Source organism: Notamacropus eugenii, chromosome 1 (assembly GCF_028372415.1).
Source record: "Notamacropus eugenii isolate mMacEug1 chromosome 1, mMacEug1.pri_v2, whole genome shotgun sequence".
NCBI lineage: Eukaryota > Metazoa > Chordata > Mammalia > Diprotodontia > Macropodidae > Notamacropus > Notamacropus eugenii.
Genome location: NC_092872.1, coordinates 254,142,191 through 254,165,218, shown reverse-complemented (window position 1 = coordinate 254,165,218; position 23,028 = coordinate 254,142,191). Strand labels below are relative to the sequence as shown.

Below are 23,028 nucleotides of genomic sequence, written 5' to 3'. Positions count from 1 at the left end.
GGGGAGGGAATGACCAGCCAATAAACACATAGCTCTTGTAGGAAATCAGGATTAGTTTTCCATTAACTTTGTTTAGTTTAATGGTCTTTGGACACTGACCTTAACCTGGCAATAAATTACATGGAGAGAGTGGGAGGCAGGAAGGATTATATCCATCTCTTCTTGTTGGGAGATCACAAACTGTCCATAATAAAATTTCTACAGGTCTATGAATGTGTATTGAACTAAGAAGGGAGAAAATATCCAAATTCCGCCTGAGAGGAGGTAGGGGTGGATTTCACATGGTCAGATCCTGCATGCTTGACCTCCCATTAAAGAACTTATGTCCTATCATCTTCTCTCCTAAGCTACATTGGGCTTAATTGACTTCTTAATCATGCTTATTCTTTCTCTACCTTGAAGAACATTCCCCTTGAGAGAGAAGATGGCAAATAAATAGATATTGACATGTCCTGCTTTCTTTTTGTACTCTTTGAGTAGTAGTCCATCCCCTCTAGGGGTCCTCCCCACTATCTTTCTCTTTCTCACTGTTCTTGCTCAGACCTTTTATGTTTCCCAGATTTTTACATCCTTAAATGTCTTCAGAGCTTTAGTCTTTCTGACTCTGATCTTTCAGGTTGATTTCTTTTCCAGTATCAGTCATTGAAAATACTCACCATCCAACCATTCTTGTTATAAGCCTTCATCTACTAATGCCACTTTAAGCACAGTCTGAACCCATCTCTCCTACTGACCTGCATAGATTACCTGCCTCATTCTAGCTTGGAGGATAACCATAGTTCTCAGACTGAGACTGTAATCCTAAATCCTTTTATTCTTGGTGGTCTTCCAATTTATATTGATATAGAACTCATTTCTCTGTTCATACTGACCTCCATTTTGTGTCAGGTTCAAGATTCTGAGCATCTCATTAGAATGTATTCCTTGCCCCATATTGCACTTTCCTGCAGATCTTTAAAGTTCCATAGGTAATACAATGTGCCTTCAATGGTCAGTACACAGAGAGTACTTCAGGAAGGACTCTAGGTAGGGTCTCAGCTAGTCACCATTCACTTATCTTCCTCTTTTTCGTTCACAGAAATTCCATTCCCTGGCAAACTTTGACTAAAGTCTCTTGTTCTGTTGGAACAAAGGGGATACTGAGAGTTTCAAAAAGAAAACAAAAAGGTAAAGAATTAAGATTACTGACCAAGGGTATGCTCAGTCTATCTCCAGAGGGTTGGTTGTTAAAATCTAAGTGTGACCATTTATGCTTTGATCATCTGACAAACACCACAAATCAGCACTTGATTTATTGTTTTATTTCTAGACTTAATAATGAAGAAAATGTTAATAGTTAAGTCTAAATCTAAAAGTGTGACAAGTGTAATTTTTTTTCTGGAAATCTGGCTATTTACCAGCCTACTTCTGAACCCTGCCTCTTTGGAGGGTCTTAGGTGTCCTGACACAAGAATTATCTACCCTGCAAAGATATGACTGTCTTACTATATCAGTTGTTAGAGGGAGTTCCTTCTCTGGTTATATCCCCAAAATCTTAATTTATGTAATAAAAAATATTTATGTGACACTTTCTATTTCCCAGACACTGTGTTCAAAACTTTATAAGTATTTCACTTAATCCTCACAATAATATGAGTAACTAGGTGCTATCATTATCCCCATTTAACAGACGAGGAAAGTGATCCAAATGGAGGTTAAGTGGCTTAAAAATAATAGCAGAAATACCATACTGCCTCTATTCCATTACCATTCTGACCTTGGTCCCTAGACCTAAATTTCCTTCCCTGATTACTGAGAGCATTGGGCTAGAAGAACTAGTCTTTAAATAGTGAACCCTTGTGATCTTGTGATTCCATCCCCCTCCCCATGCCTTACCTAATCCTTACCACCTAATTTAAATATTAGGAATTGTTAGTGAAGTGATTAGAAGGGATTTATATAATATCATACACTCAATGAGTGACACACTGAGTTGGGATCCTCCCTGAACTATGAACTCAACCAAAGTGAGATGAGTTTATTTCTTTGTTTATAGGAGACATGGACCCTGGTGACCACTCATGGACTTTTGAACTTGGCATGAAATTATGAGCACTTTAAGCTTGCTTAAAACTTATCCGTGTGCCTTATTCAACACTGGTATGAATTAATTCCTTCTAATTGGTTCCACAGAGATGGAAAATACATGTTGCAAGGACAAGAAAGAGCGAATGTGGATTATGAAGGGAGATCACTTGGCATCAACCTTTTGATCATTATTATCAGGGAGACAGATGTTCATGGACAGTTTTTAGCACTGTCATGATGGAGAGCCAGATGGGTTCCATTTGGGTGGTGAGGTCTTTCAGGTGCTTCCATCTGGATGCATCAAATCCCCAACACTTGCAGAGCACTCTGGACAAGACAGAATTCCAATTTCTGTGTTGAGGTTCAGTTAGGAGGTAACAAAGGGAATATCTACATCATTATCAAAACTTTATATAGCTTTTAAATTCACACACAGTCACAATTAGAGCATTTTTAGTGTAAAATGCAGTTGATCATTTGTAAAATGCAGATGATCCTTAGATCATCACAAGTTTCCTGTGAGGTCAGAAGTGCACCTCATGAGTTAGCTTGGTATCCAGGGAAGGAACCTAGACTTGGAGTCAGAAGATCTGGTTTCAAATGTCAGCTCTGCTGGTGACTCCCTGTGTGACCTTGGTCAAGTCACTTGCTCTAACAAGGGCTTCAGTTTATCATGTGTCAAATGAAGCCATTGGCCTCAGTGACTTCCAAGTTCCCATTCAGCTCTAGATTTATGATCCCATGACTCTTTTAAGCATTTTATGATTTCCCAAGGTTTTTACAGACATTGTTTCCTTTAACTTTCATGAGAATTCTGTGAGGTGAGTGGGGCAAGCATTACTCAGCTTATTTTTCAAATGCAAAATCCTGGGCCCTGAGTCATTCAGTGATTGACACAAGTATGTTCAAGCAGGAACTGGCAGAGCAGAATTTGCAGGCATACCTTTGAACTCCATATAAAGCTTCTCCTACCACAAAACCCTCTTATGATCATGCCAAGTATGTGCTATGTCATTCTTAAATGTGTGATTCCATTAGGGAATGAATTTCTGTTGATAGATGTCCTCTCCTAATGCACATTGCACTTTCTCTGAAACATTCGACTAGAGAATTTTCTAGGTATACTAAGATGGTAATGACTAGTCAAAGGCTACATAGCCAGTAAGTCAGAACACATCTTCCTGGCCCCGGGGCCAACACTTTCTCTTCTCTGGAACATAGGAATGAAATGTGGGGTTGGAAGTATAAAAGGAGAAGAAAAGAGCAAACAGCTGAGGTTAGCCTGCTGGGTACACTGCTGATCACACTGCTGATAATGGACAATGCATCAGGTCCTTGCCACTGAGTACTTCATGGTAGTTCTTTGACAGCAAATAATGAGCCATGGCTATTATTTATCTGCAGCAGAAAAGAACTGACTAATGTCAGGGTATTTTTTTATGTACTTCTGTCCACTGTTCACAGATGGTTTATGAGCTTGATATTTCCATAGTTTCTCATGGCTAGTTTTGGGTGGAATTGAAATGAAATAAATATATCGAAATCAAGGTGCCATAATTATGAGACCCCATCTGAGCTAGAGTTGCAGGGAAGTCTATATCTTCTTGGAATTCAGTGAATTTTCTTTATTTTAATTCAGATGTATGGCATCTGCTAAATATGTGCTGAATATTGATATTCGTTTGTCTTCTCTAGTCCCTTGCAGATATCATCTCCTTAATCATCTTAATTTGCATTTTAAAAATTTTGTTTTTATTTTTTAAATTTCTGGAATAAAACAAGCTTTTCCATAACAGAGTGTAACAAAATGAATGTACATGATACTATAAATCTGTTATGTGCAACTTGCTAATCCTTTTAAATATATAATAAAGTTATATAAACTTATTTGTTTCTCCCCCCAACCTAGAGATGGTTACCACCAGACACAAATACATGTGTGTGTTTGTGTAAATTTGTTGTATCCATATTTCTCTTTGTCAATTCTTTCTCTGGATGCATATAGCATCTTTCTTCACATGTCTTCTGTAGCTAATTTGGGCATTTATAATAGTCAAAATGATATTCACTCAAAGTTATTCTTAAAAACGATATTGCTGTTCCTCCATATGATGCTCTTCTGGCTCTGTTCCTTTGTTTCTTGGTTATTTTGTGGAAGCCTTTTCATGCTTGTTCTAAAATCGTTAAACTCATCACTTCTTATGGCACAGTATTATTCCATCATAATCATGTACCACCAATTGTTCAGCCATTTCCCAATTGATGGGTATCATTGAAATTTCCAGATCTTTGCCACTACAAAGAGAGCTACTATAAACATTTTAGGTTATATCGGTTCTTTTCCTTTTCCCTTAATCGTCTTTGTAAATATATCCCTAGTAGTGGTATTGCTGGGTCAAAAGGAATGATCAATTTAAGAATTCTTTGGTAAATAAAACACAATATGAAATATCTCATCAGAAAAGCAACTGAACTGGAAAACAAATGCAGGAGAGACAATTTAAAAATTATTGGACTACCTGAAAGCCATGATCAAAAAAAAAGCCTAGACATCATTTCCTAAGAAACTATCAGGGAAAACTACCCTGATATTCCAGAAACAGAGGATAATATACATATTAAAAGAATCCATTGATCACCTCCTGAAAGTGATCCCAAATCAATACTCCTAGGGATATTGTAACCAAATTCCAGAACTGCCAGGTCAAGGAGAAAATATTATAAGCAGTAGGAAAGAAACAATTCATGTATTGTGAAAATACCATCAGGAGAACAAAAGTTCTAGCAGCATCTACATTAACTGTAGGACTGAAGGGCTTGGAACAAAATAATCGAGAGATCAGAGGAGCTAGGATTAAAACCAAGAATCACCTACCCAGCAAAATAGAGTTTATTACTTCAAAGGAAAATGGTCTTTTTTTTTTTTTTTTGTTAGGGATGAGAATTAGTTTACTTAAAATGACATTGTGGGGAATTAATAGCATTGATTGTTTCAAGGCAAATTAGCCTGTTCCTTTGATGAACATGAGAACACACAATATCCTCAGGTGCCAGTCTCATTAACTTGTTCAGTGGTGGCAAACCCGAAAGATCCCTGATTGTATGGACCTGAAAAGGGAAAATGGTCTTTCAATGAAATAGAGGACTTGAAGCATTCCTGATGAAAAGACCAGAGCTGAATAGAAAATTTGACTTTCAAATACAAGAATCAAGAGAAGCATGAAAAGGTAAAGAGGAAAGAGAATCATAAGCAACTTACTAAAGTCAAACTCTTTGTATTCCTACATGGAAAGATAATATTTGTAACTCTTGACACTTTGCTCAGCATTAGGATAGATGGAGGGATTATATACATATAGACAGAGGGCACAAGGTGAGTAGAATAGGGATGATATTTTAAAATAACATTAAGGTATGAGAGAGGAATATATTGGGAGGAGATAGGGAGAAATTGAATGAGGTAAATTATCTGTCACATAAAAGAGCCAAGAAAAATCTTCAATAGAGGGGAAGAAGAGGAGGGAAGTGAGAGGGAAAGAGTGAACTTTACTCTCATTGCATTTGGCTTAAGGAGGGAATAACATGAACACGCAATTTGCTATGAAAATGTATCTTTCCCTCCAGGAAAGTAGGAGGGAAGGGGATAAGTGTGGGGTCAGGGTGGGGAGGGATTTTAGAAGGTTGGGGAAATGGGAGGAGGGGGGCATTTGAAGGAAATAACTTTTAAGGAGGTATTCTGTGAAAAGAGAATAAAATAAATTGGGGGCATGATAGAATGGAGAGAAACATGGTTAGTCTTTCACAATATGACTGTTGTGGAAAAGTTTTGCATAACTTCACATGTAAAACCTATATTAAATTGCTTGCCTTCTTATTGGGGCTGGTGCAGGAGGGAGGAAGGGACAGAAGTTGGAATTCAATCCTTATCCCCTTGAGTACCTTTGGGAAGAAATCTCTGAAGATCTTTCTGTTATTTTTTCTCTTAAAACTTAGAATGGGAAGGAAGAGACAAGGTGGAGGAGTAGAAAGAGGGACCTACTACAGGTCTTCCCTCAAAACTCCTCAAAAGACATTTAAAATGACTTTTAATAAATTCTAGACCATCAGAAGCCATAAAATGGCAGGTAGATGCAAATTACCAGTCAAAGACAATCTGGAACAGGCATGTTGTATCCAACCAGGCTGGGGAAGGATTGCCTTTCTGCGGGTCATGCCAGCTTGGACTGAGCAGGACCAGGCCTTAGGGACACAACTGATGGTGTCTGCTGTGGATTCCTGACTTCTCAGCCTACAAATGCTAAAGATAGTTTCAAACGTCAGTGGGAATGATCTCTCACCTGGTTCAGAAGGGATCTCAAGCCCCTGCCTCAGAGCCACTGCTGAACCAGAGGGTGCTTCTGGAGCCCTCAACGTGAGTGAATGACTCAGAAAATGAGGAATCCAACTAAAAAGAAACAGACTACAGATTCTTACATTCCCTGTGAAAAGGTATTTTCTTGCATCTTTGGAGACAAGGAAGATAAAAATATATAGCCAGAAGAAGACAACAAAGTCAAAACTCCTGCATCCAAAACCTCTCAGAAAAATATGAATTGGTCTCAGGACACAGAAGACCTCAAAAAGAATTTTGAAAATGCAATAAAGGAGTAGAGGAACAATTGAGAATATAAATGAGAGTGATGCAAGAAAATCATGAAAACAAGCTAACAGCTTGCTAAAGGAGATCCAAAAATGCTGAAGAAATTAACACCATTAAAAATAGACTAACCTGGAGCAGAACCAAGATGGTGGAGTAGAAGCATGGACCTGCTTGAGCTTTCCCCTCAGAGTCCTTAAAATACATGTAAACAATGACTCTACACATATTCTAGAGCAGCAGAAGCCACAAAATGACAGGCAGAATGAAACTTGTTTCCAGCCCAAGACAACCTGGAAGACCAACAGGAAGGGTCTTTTGTACCAGCCTTGGAGTGGAGCACAGCCCAGCATGGGCCTTGCTAGAACAGACGGGTCTGGATCAGGCTTCAATGTGCTGAATCATGGATAACTGCTGTGGTTGCCAGATATCTCAACACACAAACACCAAAGACAACTTCAAAGGTTAGTGAGAAAGGTCTTTCACCTGGCAGAGAGGGAAACTTGGTTAGGCCCCAGCCCCTGGCTGAGCCCCAGAGCAGTGACAGTGGCTTCTAGAGGTCTCAGCCTACAGAAGGTGGGGGAATCCATTGACTGACCTTGGTCTCAGTCCCGAGTGGCAGGCCTAGGGTGAGGAGGGGTGCTTGCATGATGGAGCTGGAATTGACTGTGGAGATGGAATTCTACTCATAGTTCCAGGGTAGAACAGAGTCCTTATGGTTGCCCACAGGCCAGAGTACAGGCCATGAGAGGAGTAAGCACCTCCCCTCTGATCATACCATGTTGGAGGAACTAAGAATTTACAGATCTCAAAGGACTCAAAAGTCAAGTAATTGTCTGGAAAAATGCCCCCAAAAGGGAGAAAATAAGAACATGGAAGAGTACATTCTTGGTGAAAGGTACTGTCTTCTATCCTTTTAAATGAAGAAGTTCAAAACATAGAACCAGAATAAGACCAAAGAATACAACCAGAGGAAGATAGCAAGGTCAAGACTCCTACATCCAAAGTCTCTAAAAAGTGTGAAAGGGTCTCAGGCCATGAAAGAATTTCAAAAGGACTTTGAAAATTAAGAAAGAGAGGTGGAGGAAAAATTGGGAAGAGAAATGAGTAATTCCAGAAAATCATGAAAAATGAGTCAACGGCTTGCTAGAGGAGACTCAAAAGATTCTAAAGAAAATAACAGCTATAAAAATAGACTAACTTAATTGGCAGAAGAGATCCAAAAAGCCAATAAAGAGAAGAATGCCTTAAAAAGTGGAATTGACCAGGTGGAAAAGGAGGTCCAAATGTTCACTGAAGAAAAAAGTTCTTTAAAAATTAGAATGGAGCAGATGGAAGCTAATGACTTTAAGAGAAATCAAGACATTACAAAACAAAAACAAAAGAATGAAAAAAAATGGAAGACAATGTGAAATAACTCATTGGAAAAACAACTCACCTGGAAAATAGATCCAGGGGAAATAATTTAAAACTTTTTGTTCTGCATGAAAACGATGATCAAAAAAGAGCCTAGACATCATCTTCCAAGAAATTTTGAATGAAAACTGCACTGATATTCTAGGATCACAGAGTAAAATAAAAATGGAAAGAATTCATCAATAATTTCCTGAAAGAGACCCCTAAAGGAAAACTTAGGAATATTGGAGCCAAATCCCAGCGTGCCCATATCAAGCAGTAAATATTACAAGCAGGGAGAGAGAAACAGTTGAAGTATTGTAAAAATACAGTCAGGATAACACAGGATTTAATGGTTTCTAGAGCAGGGGATGAAAGGGCTTGGAATATGATATTCCACAGGTCAAAGGAGATAGGATTAAAACCAAGAATCACCTACCCGGCAAAAACAAGTATGATACTTCAGGGGAAAAAATGTGACTTCAGTGAAATAGAGAACTTCCTAGCATTCTTCTTGAAAAGACCAGAGCTGAATAGAAAATTTCACTTTCTTTTTTTAAAAATTAATTTATTTGTATTCAGTTTTCCACAATCACTTCCACAGGTCCCAGATTTCTCCCCCTCCCTTTCATCTCCCTCCCCGAGATGGCATACAATCTTATATGGGTTCTACAGACACATTCTTATTAACCATATTTTGGCATTAGTTATGTTGCATAAAAAATGGAAATGAATGGGAGAAGCCATAAGACAAAACAACCAGAACATAACATAACACAAGAGAGAAGAGTCTGCTTCATTCTGCATTCCAATTCCAGAGTTCCTTCTTTAGATCCAGATGATATTTTGCCTCAAGTCCTTTGGGAATATTTTAAGTCCTTGCATTGCTGTGAAGGGCTAGGTCTACCACTAACAGTCCTTGCACACTATGGCTGTTATTGTGTACAATGTTATCCTGGTTCTTCTCATTTCACTCAGTTTCAGTCCATATACGTCCTTCCAGGCTTCTCTGGAGCCTTCCTGTTCATCATTTCTTATAGGAAAATAGTATTCCTTCACATCAGTATAGCACACCTTATTCAATCATTCCTCAACTCAAGGACATCCCCTCAATTTCCAGTTCTTGGCCACCACAAAGAGAGCTGCTATAAATGTTTTTGTACATGTGTGACATTTTCCCATTTTTGTGATCTCTTTGGGACAAAATTCACTTTCACTAGAAGATTCTTCACTAGAAGAATCAAGAGAAGCATGAAAAGGTAAATAGGAAAGAGAAACGATAAGGGGCTTACTAAGGTTGAACTATTTACATTCCTACTTGGAAAAATATTTATAACTCCTGAGACATTTCTCAGTATTCAGTATTAAGATAGCTAGAAGAAACATATATATATATATATATATATATGTATATATATATATACATATATGTGTGTGTATGTATATTTATGTGTGTATATACAGAGAGATACAGAGAGACACAGAGAAAGACAGAGAGACAGACAGAGAGAGAAATGGAGATGGAGGACACAGGGTCAGGTAAATATGAAGGGACAATATCTAAAAAAGAAAATTAAGGGTTGAGAGGAATATACTAGGAGAAAGAGAAAGGGAGAGGCAGAATATAATAAATTATCTCACATGAAAAGAAAAACTTTTACAATGGAGGCAAAGAAGGGGAAAGTGAGAGGACGTAAGTGAACCTTGCTTTCATTGGATTTTTCTTCAAGAGGAAATAACACACACATTCCATTGGTATGGAAGTTTATCTTACTCTAAAGGAAAGCAGAAGGGAGAGGAATAAGAGAAGGGTTATAATAGAAGGGACAGCAGATTGGAGTGAGGGGTAATTGGAACCAAACACTTTGGTAGAGGGACAGGTCAAATGAGAAAATTGAACAAACAGACAGTGGGACAGGATAGAGGGAAATCTGGTTAGTCTTTCACAAGATCACTGTTATGCAGATGTTTTGGATGACCACAGGCAGCAGTAAGAACACCAGCATACACAGGAGGGCCTATTACACAGGTGTTTTTCTAAAAGCAAAGCAATATTTGAAGGGTCAACAATCACTTTAATCAAACACATATACTAACAGAGAAAATACAAGCAGGACCAATAGACAGGGTTTCCAACTGTCTGATCATAGGCAATGCAAACATACATTGTTACTAGAGAGAAGCTCCAACATCTGGGTTTTCAAAGTCAGGGGGATTCTTAAAATGACTTCCCAGAGTCTCATCTGGCACATGAAACTTCTTCCAAAAACTGAACCCCAAAGCAAAACCTCACTTCAGAGTGCATATTCTCTTTTCAATAACACCTAGTGACCTTGCCTCACCAGCATCCAGCACAAAGTATAGGCCTCCATACAAAACAATTGCTGAATCAAGCTTCCATCAACAGCCTCACCTGAGGTCTATCAATAGACAGGGAAGATAATTAACTCCCATCACAACACATTGGTATAACCTTCATCCAATTGCTTACCTTCTCAGTGAGGGTGGGTGGGGAGGGGGAAAGGGAGAGAATGTGGAACTCAAAGCTTCACAAATGAATGTTAGAGGATGCTTTTACATGCAACTGGGAAATATGACATATAGGCAAAGCGGGGTAGAAATTTATCTAAAGGAAAATAGAAAAGAAGGGGATTCAGGTTGTGATAGAAGGGAGGGCAGATTAGAGGAAACAATAATCAGAATATGCACTTTCCTGGGGTGGTGGTAAAGGGGATTTGGGGAGAAATTTTGAAATTCAAAATTTTGTGGAAGTGAATGTTGAAAATTGAAAATAAATACTTTATGTGAAAATAAATGAATAAACCTTAATAGGTTTCTGTCCCTTTCTAGTTTGTTCCTCCTCTTAGTATTTTCATGAGATAGGGTAATATACTTCATTACTTATGTTTTCTCTTGGTAGCTTAATTTTTTTCAATTTTAATATATAATTTATTTATTTTTCAATTTTCAACATTCACTTTCTCAAGAATTTGAATACAAAACTTACTTCCCACCCCCCACCCAAGGAAAGCATGAACCCTATCCACCCTTCACTCAGTCTGTCCTCCCTTCTATCACCCCACTTTTTCCAACCCCCTGCACCCATTTTCATGTAGTGCAAAACAGATTTCTATAACTCATTGCCTGTATATCTTATTTCCCACTTGCATGCAAAAATAACTTTTTAACATTCATTTTTCAAGCTTTGAGTTCCATATTCTCTCCCTTCCTCCATGCGCACCCATCCTCATTGAGAAAGCAAGCTATTCAATCGAGGTCATACATGTGTAGCTGTGCAGAATACTTACATAACAGTGATGTTGCTAAAGAGTAACCACATTTGCTTTTGTCCTATCCTGCCCGGCATTTATTCAATTCTCTCCCTTGACCTGTCCCCTGCCAACAGTGTTTGCATCTCATTATCTTTCCCCAATTTACTGTCCGTTCTTTTATTTGCCCTCTCCTATTCCCTCCCCGCTTACCTTCTGACAGAATGAAATAGATTTTCACACCCAGTTGGAGGTGCTTATTTCCTCCTTAAGTCAAATCCCATAAGAGTAAGGTTCATTTTTTTCCCTTTCATCTGTCCCCCTTTCCCTCCACTGTAAAAACTCTTTCTTGCCTCTTTTATGTGACATGATTTGCTACATTCTACCTCTCATTTTCTCTTTCTCCTAATGTATTTCACTAAACAGTATATTTTATTTTTACGTATTCTCCCTTCATATTCATGTCATTCTGTGCCCTCTGCCTATGCATATATACACACACAAACACACACACACATACAATATGCTCATATATATATATGTATATATATACATGTATATTCATACATACACACACCTACCCATATATATACACACATATAGTATATTCATACATACCCACGTGTATGTGAATATGTATGTATATATGATGTGTGTACACATATATGGTGGTGGTGGCAGTTTTCCTTTGCTCTCGAGGAGGACCAAAATGGCATCTCCATGATAACATCAAGTTTCAATGTGTCCACTTGTGACTGATCAGACCTATATGAGCTCGGAATGCTGTACCACAGATTGGGCACAGATAGTTGGTATGAACATTTGGGGTGGACACTCTGAATTTGTTCATCTTATTTTTCCTTTGTGTTGTCTCAATTCTGCCTTGCTCAAAGAGCACAGCTCTCTTTCTCATGTGGGCACACTAAACTGAGTGGTCTTGTGCCAATGTCTCCCATGTCACATAGTTAAATCCAAAATTCTTGAGAGTATCCTTGTATCACTTCTTCTGACCACCATGTGATCTCCTGCCCCATGAGAGTTCTCCATAAAACAGTCTTTTTTGCAAGCATAGATTTTGCATTCAAACAACGTGGCCAGCCCAGTGGAGTTGTGATGTCTGAAGCATAGTTGGAATGCTTGGCAGTTTAGTTTGAGCAAGGACCTCAGTTTCTTGTACCTTATACTTCAGATGTTCAGAAGATCTTCAGAATCCTCCTAAAACAGTTCAAATGGAAGCAATTTAGTTTCCTGGCATGGTGCTGGTAGACTGTCCATATTTCACAGGCAGAAAACAATGAGGTCAGCATAACGGTTTTGTAAATCTTCAATTTAGTCATCAATCTAATACCTCTTCTCTCCCAAACTTTTCTTCAGAGCCTCTGAAACATTGAGCCAGCTCTGAAAATGTGTGCATCAACCTCATTGTCAATGTGTACATGCCTGGAAAGTACACTACCAAGGTAAGTGAACTTATCCACAGCATTCAAAACTTCATCATTTGTTGTAACTGATGGTTCCATGTATGGATGGTGTGGTGGTGGCTGATAGAGCACCTGTGTTTTCTTGGTGTTAGTTATTAGTCCAAAATTAGCACAGGCAGCAGAGAATTGATCCATACTTTGCTGTATCTCAGCTTCAGAAGCTTCATTGAGTGCACAATAATCTGCAAACAGAAAATCGTGCACCACCACTCCCTTCACTTTGATCTTGGTTTTTAGCCTTTCCAAAATGAAGAATTTACCATCAGCACAGTAGATGACCCTGATGCCGTGTTAATCCTCATTGAAAGCCTTTGACAACATGGCTGAAAACATCATGCTAAAAAGCATGGGAGTGAGTACACAGCCCTGTTTCACTCCATTGGTGACTGGGAAGACACGAGAGCATTGTCCACTATATAGAACCTGGACAAACATACCATCATGAAATAGATGTACAATGCTGATGAACTTTCCTGGGCAAGCAAATTTTGACATAATTTTCCATAAGCCTTCATGACTAACAGTTCTGAAGGCCTTGGTCAGATCTGCAAACATTGTGTGTGCAGATCTCTGTTCTGCTCCTGGCATTTCTCCTGGAGTTGTCGGGCAGCAAACACCATTCCGACTGTTCCTTGGCCCTTTCTGAAGCCACACTGGCTCTTGGGTAGGTGACCATCTTCCAGGTGAAGGGTCACCCTATTAAGGAGGACTTTAGAAAGAATCTTGCCAGCAATGGCAAAGAGAGAGAGAACTCCCTGTGATTGTCACAGGACAATCTATTTCCTTTACCTTTATAGAAATGGACAATGAAGGCATCCTTGAACTCCCAAGGGATAACTTCCTCTTGCCATATAACCTGGAAAATTTCATTCAGCTTTTGTTTGAGTAATGGTCCCCCTACATTGTAAATCTCAGCTGGAATAGAATCAGCACCAGGTGCTTTGCCTTATGAAATGATCCTAATGGCATTGAAAACCTTTTCTTCAGTTGGAAGTTCAGCTAGAGAGGGATTGACATCAGCCTGACGTGAATGGCCAATGGACTTGGCATTGATTGATGATGATCCGTTGGAACACTATGGAAGGGTTCAGCCCATTTCTCTAGGATCATGTCCTTATCACTAATCAATGTGACTCCACTGGCACCATAGGTTTTAGGTCCATAAATAGCTTTCAGGAAATCATAAAAGCACTTTGGAATGTTAGTATCAGCATAAAACTGAATTTCATCTGCCTTCTTACTAAGCCAGAAATATACACACATATATATGCATATACATATATACATATGCACACACCCATATATGTGTATGTATGTATGTATGTTTATGCATTCCCTCTAACTTCCCTAACACTGAGAAAGATCTCATGAGTTACAAATATCATTTTTCCATGTAGGAATGTAAACAGTTCTACTTTGTAGAGTTCTTTATGGCTTCTCTTTCATGTTTAACTTTTCATATTTCTATTGGTTCTTGTATTTTTCAGCTCTGGTCTTTTCTAAAGAATGCTTGGAAGTCCTCTATTTCATTGAAATTCCATTTTTTTCCCTGAAGCATTATGCTCAGTTTTTTTTTGTGTTAGGTGATTCGTGATTTTCATTGTACCTCCTTTGATCTCTGGAATATCATATTCCAAACCCTTCATTTCCTTAAGGTAGAAGCTGATAAATCCTGTGTTACACTGATTGTTCTTCCATAGTCCCTCAATTGTCTCTTTCTGGCTGCTTTTATCCTTGACGTTGGAATGTGGGAATTTGGCTACAATATTCCTAGGAGTTATCCTTTGGGGGTCTCTTTCAGGAGGTGAGTGGTTAATTCTGTCCATCTCTATTTTACCCTCTGGTTCTAGAAAATCAGGGCAGTTTTCCTTGACAATTCCTAGGCAGATGATGTCTAGGCTCTTTTGTTGAACATGGCTTTCATGTAGACCAAAAATTTTTAAATAATCTCTCCTGGATCTATTTTCCAGGTGAGTTATTTTTCCAAGGAGTTATTGCACATTGTGTTCTTTCCTTGAATGTATTGATTTTTTAAAATAATTTCTTGATTTCTCAAAAATTCATTAGCTTCCATTTGCTCCATTCTAATTTTTCAGGAATTACGTTCTTCAGTGAAGTTTTAAACTTTCTTTTTCATTTGGCCATTTCTACTTTTTAAGGCATTCTTCTCCTCATTGGCTTTTTGGACTTCATTTGCATTTTTGGGATAGTCTAGTTTTAAAGGTCATACTTTCTTCAGCATTTTGTTGGTATCTTTTAGCTAGCTGTTGACTCATTTTTCATGATTTTCTTGCATCACACTTATTGCTCTTCCCAATTTTTCCTCCACCTCTCTTATTTGATTTTCAAAATCCTTTTTGAGCTTTTCCATGGCCCAAAACTACTTCACATTTTTTTCAGGTTTTAGATGTAAGACTCTTGATCTTGCTGTCTTCCTTGTGTTGTAAGTTTTGGTCTTCTTCCTCCAAAAGGATGGAAGAAAATACCTTTTCTCTTATAAAGTCACCTTCTACAGTCTTATTTTCCCCCTTTTAGGTATTTCCCCTGACAATTACTAGACTTTTGAGATCTTTATTATGTGCAGGTTATAGTACCCCATTCGGCAGTGGTTTTCTGTAGCTGTTCCCCAAGATATCTCTAGGGACCTGTAAATTCTTAGTTCCTCCAAAATGGTATGATCAAAAGATAGGTGTTTACTCTTCTCCTGTCTTGCACACTGGTCTGTGAGCAACCACAAGCACTTTTTATGCCATGGAACTGTGAGTAGGATTCCTTCTACACTCCTGCCATCAGCTCTGCCATGCCAGTTCTCCTCCTCACTTCAGGCCCACCACTCAGGACTGAGATACAGATCAACCCCTCGATTCCCCCACTGTCTGTAATCCAAGAGCTCCAGAAGCAGTTGCCGCTCTGGCTGTGGCTGCTGCACCCCTGTAACTGGAGCTGGAGCTGGGGCTGACACTGGGGCCAGATAACTCTTTCCTCTCACCTAGGTCAGAAAGTTTTCTCATTGACCTTTGAAGCTGTCTTTGGAGTTTGTGTGTTGAGAAATCTGGAAACCACAGCAGCTTAAGAGACCTGAAGTCTGCTCCAATCCTGTCTATGCAGGAGTGTGACACACTGGAATGAGCTCCACTCTGAATTCAATACAATAGATCCTTCCTGTCAGCCTTCCAGGTTGTCTTGGACTGGAAATCTGTTTCACTCTGTCATTTTGTGACTTCTGCTGCTCTAGAATTTCTTTAGAGTCTTTTTTGCAGGTATTTTAAGGGTTTTGGGGGAAGAGCCTGAGCATACTTCTGCATGGATCTACAGATCCATGCTTCTACAGTGTCATCTTAATAGAGATTAGTAGACTTACCTGAGGATCAAACAGCTTGTATCAAACAAGAAGGATTCTAGATTCAGTGAAGGATAAGTTATAAGTAAAACAAACTCTAAAGTGAAAGTGAGGGTTGAGAAGAGAAACTTTTAAAGGAAAAAGGGGAAGGTAGAACCCTGTGATTGTTGTCTGGGAAGGGAGAAGAGAAAATGTCAGACTCCATCAATCATGGAGGACCAATGCTGAGCATATTCTATGTTCATCTTACCATTTGTACTTGTGAATGGAGGGCGATGGGTCCAGAGAAGAATAAGTATAGAGAACGGGTTGAAGATAATAACATGCAATAAATGTTCCTAAATGTGAATAAACTCATACAGAAAACTGGGAGGATAGTAGAATAAATTACAAAGCAGAATAAAACAATATGTTGTTTATAAGAAATCTACTTAAAACACAAGGGATTTGTGCAGTTAAAATAAGAAACTACAGCACAATTTAATATTCCTCAGCTAAATAAAAAAAAGTAGTTGGAGTAATCATGATCTTAGAAATGGTGAGAGCAAAACCAGAATCAATTAATATAGAGAAACAGCATTTTACTGAAAGAAGACAGTGGACTCTTGGTTGTTCCCCAAAGATGACACTCTATCTCTCAGGTACAGGCATTTTCTCAGACTGTGCCACGTTCCTGGAATGTTTTTCTTCCTCATCTCCACCTATTTCCTTTTTTGTTTTTTGTTTCCTTTAGGTCTGAACTAAGAGTCCGTTCTTCTACAGGAAAATTTTCCAAAGTTCTTAATTCTAGTGCCTTCTCTGTGATAATTCTTTGAATATAAAGCTTTTCTGTGTGTGAGGACATGTGTGTGTGTGTGTGTGTGTGTGTGTGTGTGTGTGTGTGTGTGTGTAAGTTCTTCCAGGGAAAGCAGGTACTTTCTTTTATCTCTTTTTGTATCCTTAGCACTTAGCACACAGTACCTGGCACAGAGTAAGTACTTAAGCAATGTTTATTGCCTGATTGTCTAAGTTACTGAGAAAAAAGTCAGATAATTGGAAATATAGAAAGCATTTAGGTACTGATGGACCTTAAAAGTCAAACAGAACATTTTTATATTTGATCCTGGAAGTAATAAGAAATGAATGCACTTTCTTATACATATGATCAGACTTGTGATTTAAATGTTTGGCAGCTGAGTTTGGTAACTTGGTTTGACATGGAGAGAAAAATAAGTCAGGGCGCCCTATCAGAAGGCTATTGTGTGATCTCAGACATGAGATGATGAAGGCATAAACAAGAGTGGTATTTATGTGAGTGGAGATGTCAATGGAGATGTATGTAAGAGATGTCAAGAAGGTAGAAACGATATTACTCAATAAGAGATTAGCTATTGGAAATCGATAGGAGAGAGGAACTGAGGATGACATTGAGGTTGCAAGCCTGGGTATCTAGAAGGATAGTGATGCCCTTCACATTAATGGGGAAGGTTTGTGGCAAAAGATACTTCTGTTTTGGACATGTTGAGTGTGAGATGTCTATGGGACATCAACGTTGAAATATATTCACCAGGTAGTTGGTACTGTGAAATTGTCCACAAACAAGCCCATAGACACCTTGAGATCAATCCTTAGACCTTCACTGGTGCTTGGACCTCAGTTTAAGAATCCTTGGTATAGAGAGGGAATAGAAGATGGCTTAGAACAGAGTACTGGGGAACGTCCCTGAATAATAGGGATGAGATGGATGAAAATACAGCAAAGTATGTGGGAGTACTACAAGAGGCAGCCCAATTCTGTGGAGTAACATATGACCTTGAAATTATTAGAGACTTGGTTTTATGTCCTGTCTATGAGAATGTGGGCAAATCATTTTACCTCTCAGCATGCCAAGCAACTTTGTCTAAAACTATAAGAGAAAACTGTAAGTACAAAACTATAAGATTTTAGATAATTAAAGTATTGACCAGATGTCAATGTTTAGGAACATTTTGGTAGGTTTTTATTGCCCTCCCCATTTTTTTCAAAGAGCTAACATTTCATTCTCATCTTCTTTTCTCATGTGACTTTTTATTTTTATGTCACTGATCCTTTGAAATTTGTAGTGTCTGAGGTGTCATTTGGGATTTTTTATGTTGGGGTAGGGGGAAGAGGCATATTGTCATTCAGTTTTCTCACCAATTTTGTGCATATTTCCTGAATGTAATAAGGGTTTTAAAAGATAGAGGTGTTGATGAATGGAACACTAGGTAAGCTACATTTGAAGAAAAGAATTTTCATTGTCCAAACAATCACTAGACTTTTCCTAGCCGTCATCTGGAGATTGTCACAGGTGTAGAAAGAGATTGCTTTTTAGGAGTATTAGGAGAGATAGCCTCAGAATGACTGAGAAGTGATCACAGTCCTTGCTTTGAGAACCTATTGGCTATAACATCTTACATGAGATAATCAAAAATAGGGCAATTGTGCTATAGCTAAGGTGAACCAGGTAGGAATGCCAGATTCAACTGTGCTGCAGAAACGCAGCCAGGGACAAGAAGGAAGAAGCACATGCCTGGTGAGTGCAAAACCAGTGGAGTTGGGACACTCCTGGTTGTAGGCACTTACAGGAGGGTGGAGGACTTTGCTAGAGGACTTTGTTCCCCTGTTCCACCAATGAGAGAGTGAGAGGAATCTTTTGTATTCTTTCAGCAAGTAGAAACAATGGATCTTATAATCTTGTCCCCCCCCCCCCCCAAAATGGCTACTGGGCAGTCTTCAGCTGGCACCTTCCTGCTCTCTCTCCCCTGACAACAGGACTCCATCCCATTGGAGCTCCTTCTCAGTTTGTTCTTGATCCTTTCTCTACCCCTGTGGCTTCCTTAGTGGTTTCCCCGAGTTTCTCTCCCTTCAATATGATGCAATGTCCTGGTCATTGCAAAGTGCATTTGAAGTCACTTGATGCTTCTGTCCCTTATGTCAGAATTGCTAATTTTGCTTCTGAGTGTTTCTGTAATATAGCTAGCACATCTAAAGGATTGTTTATCATGGCTACTGCACCCACTTATCCCCCTCCCTTACTGTCTATAAAATTCATTATCTTGGCCACATTGTGGCCAGACAAGGAGAAGGAAGATATTTAGAAGAGAGGTACAGCATCAAGATAATCCAGGGAGAAGCATTACTGGCATAGAAGGAGAGTGTGGTCAATAATATGAAAGGTGTCAGAGAGGTCAAAAGATGAAGATTGGTAAAAGGTAACATAATTTTGCAAATAAAAGACACTGTAGAGAGTATTCTGGTAAGATGGCGGAGTAGGTCAGAAAATTCCAAGCTCTCAAGATATTCCTCCAGAAATGACATCAACAAAGCCTTGGGGTGAATATTGGGCAGTAAAAGTAAGTAAGAGTAGGGGCAGAAATGGGTCCTCCTGGGACAAATGGAGAAAATCTGAAGAGAAGTCCCAGGATGAGATTTGGTTTATGTGAAAAATAAAACCTCTGAGCTTAGTCCTAGGTTCCCGGTAAATAACAAAGTGCAAGCCCTGGGGTTTGCTGGATTGGGAGGCTATTTAGGCCCTAGCTTTAGGAAATTTTACCCCTGGAATAGTGAGGGGAGTGGGGCATCTCAGCCAGGGAAGGTGAAGGGAATCTTTGCTGACAAGTGATTGTAGACCCAGCTGTGCTGTGGTGAGTGTTGGGGGCAAGAAGGAACCAGTACATGCCTGTGAATGCAGAAGCAGTGGGGCAGAGATGCCCCTCAATGTGAGCACTTACAGGAGGCTGGAGGACTTTGTTCCAGTTCCAAGACAGAGGGGAGAACTAAAGGACAATATCAGGCCAGAGGCACCATCACCAATATTTGAGGACTAAAGGTGGTTATAAAAGCTGAAGTACTAAAATTTTTTTTAAATTCTTATGCAAAGGAGAAAAAAATCAAACCACAAAGACTTCCTATAGCAATGGAAAAGATCAGTGTTCATATTCAGATGAACATACTGAAGCAAAGAAACCTTGTTCTACGCCAAAGAATAACATCAAATGGTAACCTCCTCCCAAAGAATTCATAGCTGAATTTTGAAAAGACTTTAAAAATCAGTGGAGACAAATAGATGAAAACCTTAAAAAAAAATCCAAGAAAAGCAAGAAGATTATGAAATGAAAGTGAACTAATTGGAAAAGAAAATTCAGAATCTTAAGGGAGCAAATGACTCCTCAAAAATCAGAATTGGGGAAGGGGAAGCCAAGGAAGCTATCAAAGATCAAGAAATAAGAAAATAAAATATAAAGAATGTAAAAATAGAAGAGAAAGTGAAACATCTTATAAGAAAAACAGCTGATCTGGAAAACATAACAATAATTGGACTCTCTGAAATCTATGATCAAAAACAGAATCTTGATACAAATAATATAAGAAATAATTAAAGAAATTTGACCTGAAGCATACGTACAAGATGGAAAAGCAGAAATACAAAAAAATCTAACTACCACCTGAAAGAAATCCTGCAAGGAAAAGTCACAGTCAGATTCTGAAACCCATAGCTCAAGGATAAAATATGAGCAATAAGAAAAAAATAATTTAAATATGGTGGATGCCACAATTAGATTCACAAAAGATCTAGCAGAATGGACACTAAAAGATCATGAGTCTTGGAACACTATATATTAAAGAGCAAAAGAACTGAGGTTCCAGCCAAAAATATCACACCCAGCAAAGATAAGCATAATGCTGGATGAAAACAATAGATATTTAATGAATGGTCAGGACTTTGTGAAAAAAACAAACTCTGAACTTAATAGAAGATTTGATGTCCAAGGGTCAAGAGAAGTATAAGGTGCATATCAGGGACTCCATAAGGACAGACAGGTTACTTTTATGTATGTAAAACTTAAAACCTATGTCTAAGATTGTTAGTAGTATTGGCTGATTCATAAAAAAGGCTGAGGTAGACTAGAGTACGATATGACTTTAAAAAGTCAAAAATTGTTTAGGAATAGCTAAAAGGAATGATTATTTTATACAAATGAAATCTAAGAGGAAGAACCAACGAACAGGAATTAGATGGAGGAGGAGGGCTTTTAGTTCTGGAAACCTATTTTCATTAGGAATGGGTTAAAGAGTGAACAAGACATATATCTACAAGAGTATAAAAGTTTTCTAAATTCAGAAAGAAATAAAGCACTAAGGGGATAAGTAGGGGGAGAGAATGAGGGAGGAATCTCTAGAGGGAAAGGTGAGGAAGTAGGTTAAAGGGGGACATAGAAAGGTGTTTACATTTAAAGGAATTGGAAGAAAAATGATGGGTCCTTGGAAGGGATCTAGGTCTATTAATATGAAGACAAGGCAGAGGGCAGAAGTAAAGGAGTAGAGGAGTTAAGAGGGATAAGAAAGACACACAAACATAAAAAGGAGATTAGAAGTGGATTTTATTAGGAAAATATATGTATGTATATATGTATGTATGTATGTGTATATAAGTATATGTGTATCTATATAAATATATATGCACTTAATTGTAGCCTTCTGGAGGCAAGAGGAGTGAATGAACAAAGTAAAAAGACCGACCATGAGAAGGAGGAGAGACAGAAAAGGGCAATACACTTGGGGTTGAACAGGGCAGAGAGATTTCCAGGTGACTTTCCAGCTGGCCATGTGTGACTCAGCACCTTGTACCTTTAAGATGAAAAGCCAGTCATGAAGGACTCAGATATACTGTGCCTCCCAGAAGTTGAAGCAAAGTCTCCTCCACTGAGTTAGAGAGCTGTTGCTAACTTGGCACATATTCCAAAAAAACATGTTTTGTCATTTTGAAGGGTGAAAGCAAGAAGCAGCCAAGGAATCTCTGGAATTGTTTTTTACTTCCTTCTAAAAATGAGAGAGTTGAGCACATGCTCACAAATAGTAAGGAAGAAAGCAATTGACATAGAGACACTGGAAATCAGCAACAGACAAGGGTGGACAGAAAGCACAAATGTCAGCAGAGAAAGGAGCTATGTATGATTAAGGGCCCGAGTAGAGAAGTACATGGTTCCATAGAGAAATGCTGCCTTCTTTTTCTATTCTTCCACCTCCATCTATCATACTAAACCAAAAGAAAGGAAGTTTGTGTGGAATGAAGAAGTAATTTAGAATATAGAATTGTAGAAAAAATTTGCTCTTTTTCTTCAATGAAATAGACATCCTCTTTTTTTTTTTTCAGTGAAAGATGGAGTTCAGTTTCTTGGTTAGAAGGAACGGGATGTGAGAGGACTAAACAGAAAAGAGAAATCTTAGAATATATGTGGGGGGAGGTAGTGAGCTAGAGAAAATTTCTGTGGTCAGTAGCAAGTCTATAGTAAAAGAGAAGGCAAATGATAGGAGTAATTCCATGTTGGATTTTGGCATGGGATACATGTCTGTATAGTGGAAGAGAACAAGGGATTTTGACATGGAGGTCAACTGAAGATGGAACTGGTTCACCACTGAGTCAAGATGCTGAAAGGAAGAAGGTGATACAAGAAATGAAGGAAGGATCTTGGAAAACAGGGAGGCATAGAAGTGAAGGAAAAAGGAGAGATGCAGAAAGTGTGAGCCCCAGGAAAAACATGACAGTGTGTTGTAGTGGATAAAAGCTGGATTTGGAGTCTGAAAAATATGGGTCTGGATTCTCCAAATAATTCTTTAGAACTGTGTGACCATAGGCAAGTCCAATGATGTCTGAGAACTTTAGTTAACTCTCTCAGATTTAGCTAGTGAGTTCTAGTTGTGTTCTTATGTTTCTGGGACTTTGCCAACAAAAGCACAGATCCTTGACAGATTGATGTGTTGCATTTTGTTGTAGCTTAGATGTGGTCTTGAGTGGTTAAGACCTAAACTCTAGAAGACTGTACAACACTGGAAAGTTAT

The 23,028-nt window shown here is 38.6% G+C and overlaps 1 long non-coding RNA gene across 3 annotated transcripts in view; it reads left to right on the top strand.

The window, feature by feature from the left end:
• Positions 1 to 102: 102 nt before the first annotated feature.
• LOC140517381 (uncharacterized) overlaps positions 103 to 23,028 on the top strand; it is a 34,287-nt gene continuing 11,361 nt past the window's right edge. For all 3 annotated transcript variants that reach the window (XR_011971569.1, XR_011971571.1, XR_011971570.1), the window contains exons 1-4: positions 103 to 264; positions 1,079 to 1,167; positions 2,036 to 5,294; positions 12,742 to 12,827. This is a non-coding gene — a long non-coding RNA (uncharacterized lncRNA). The remainder of the gene's footprint in view (positions 265 to 1,078; positions 1,168 to 2,035; positions 5,295 to 12,741; positions 12,828 to 23,028) is intronic.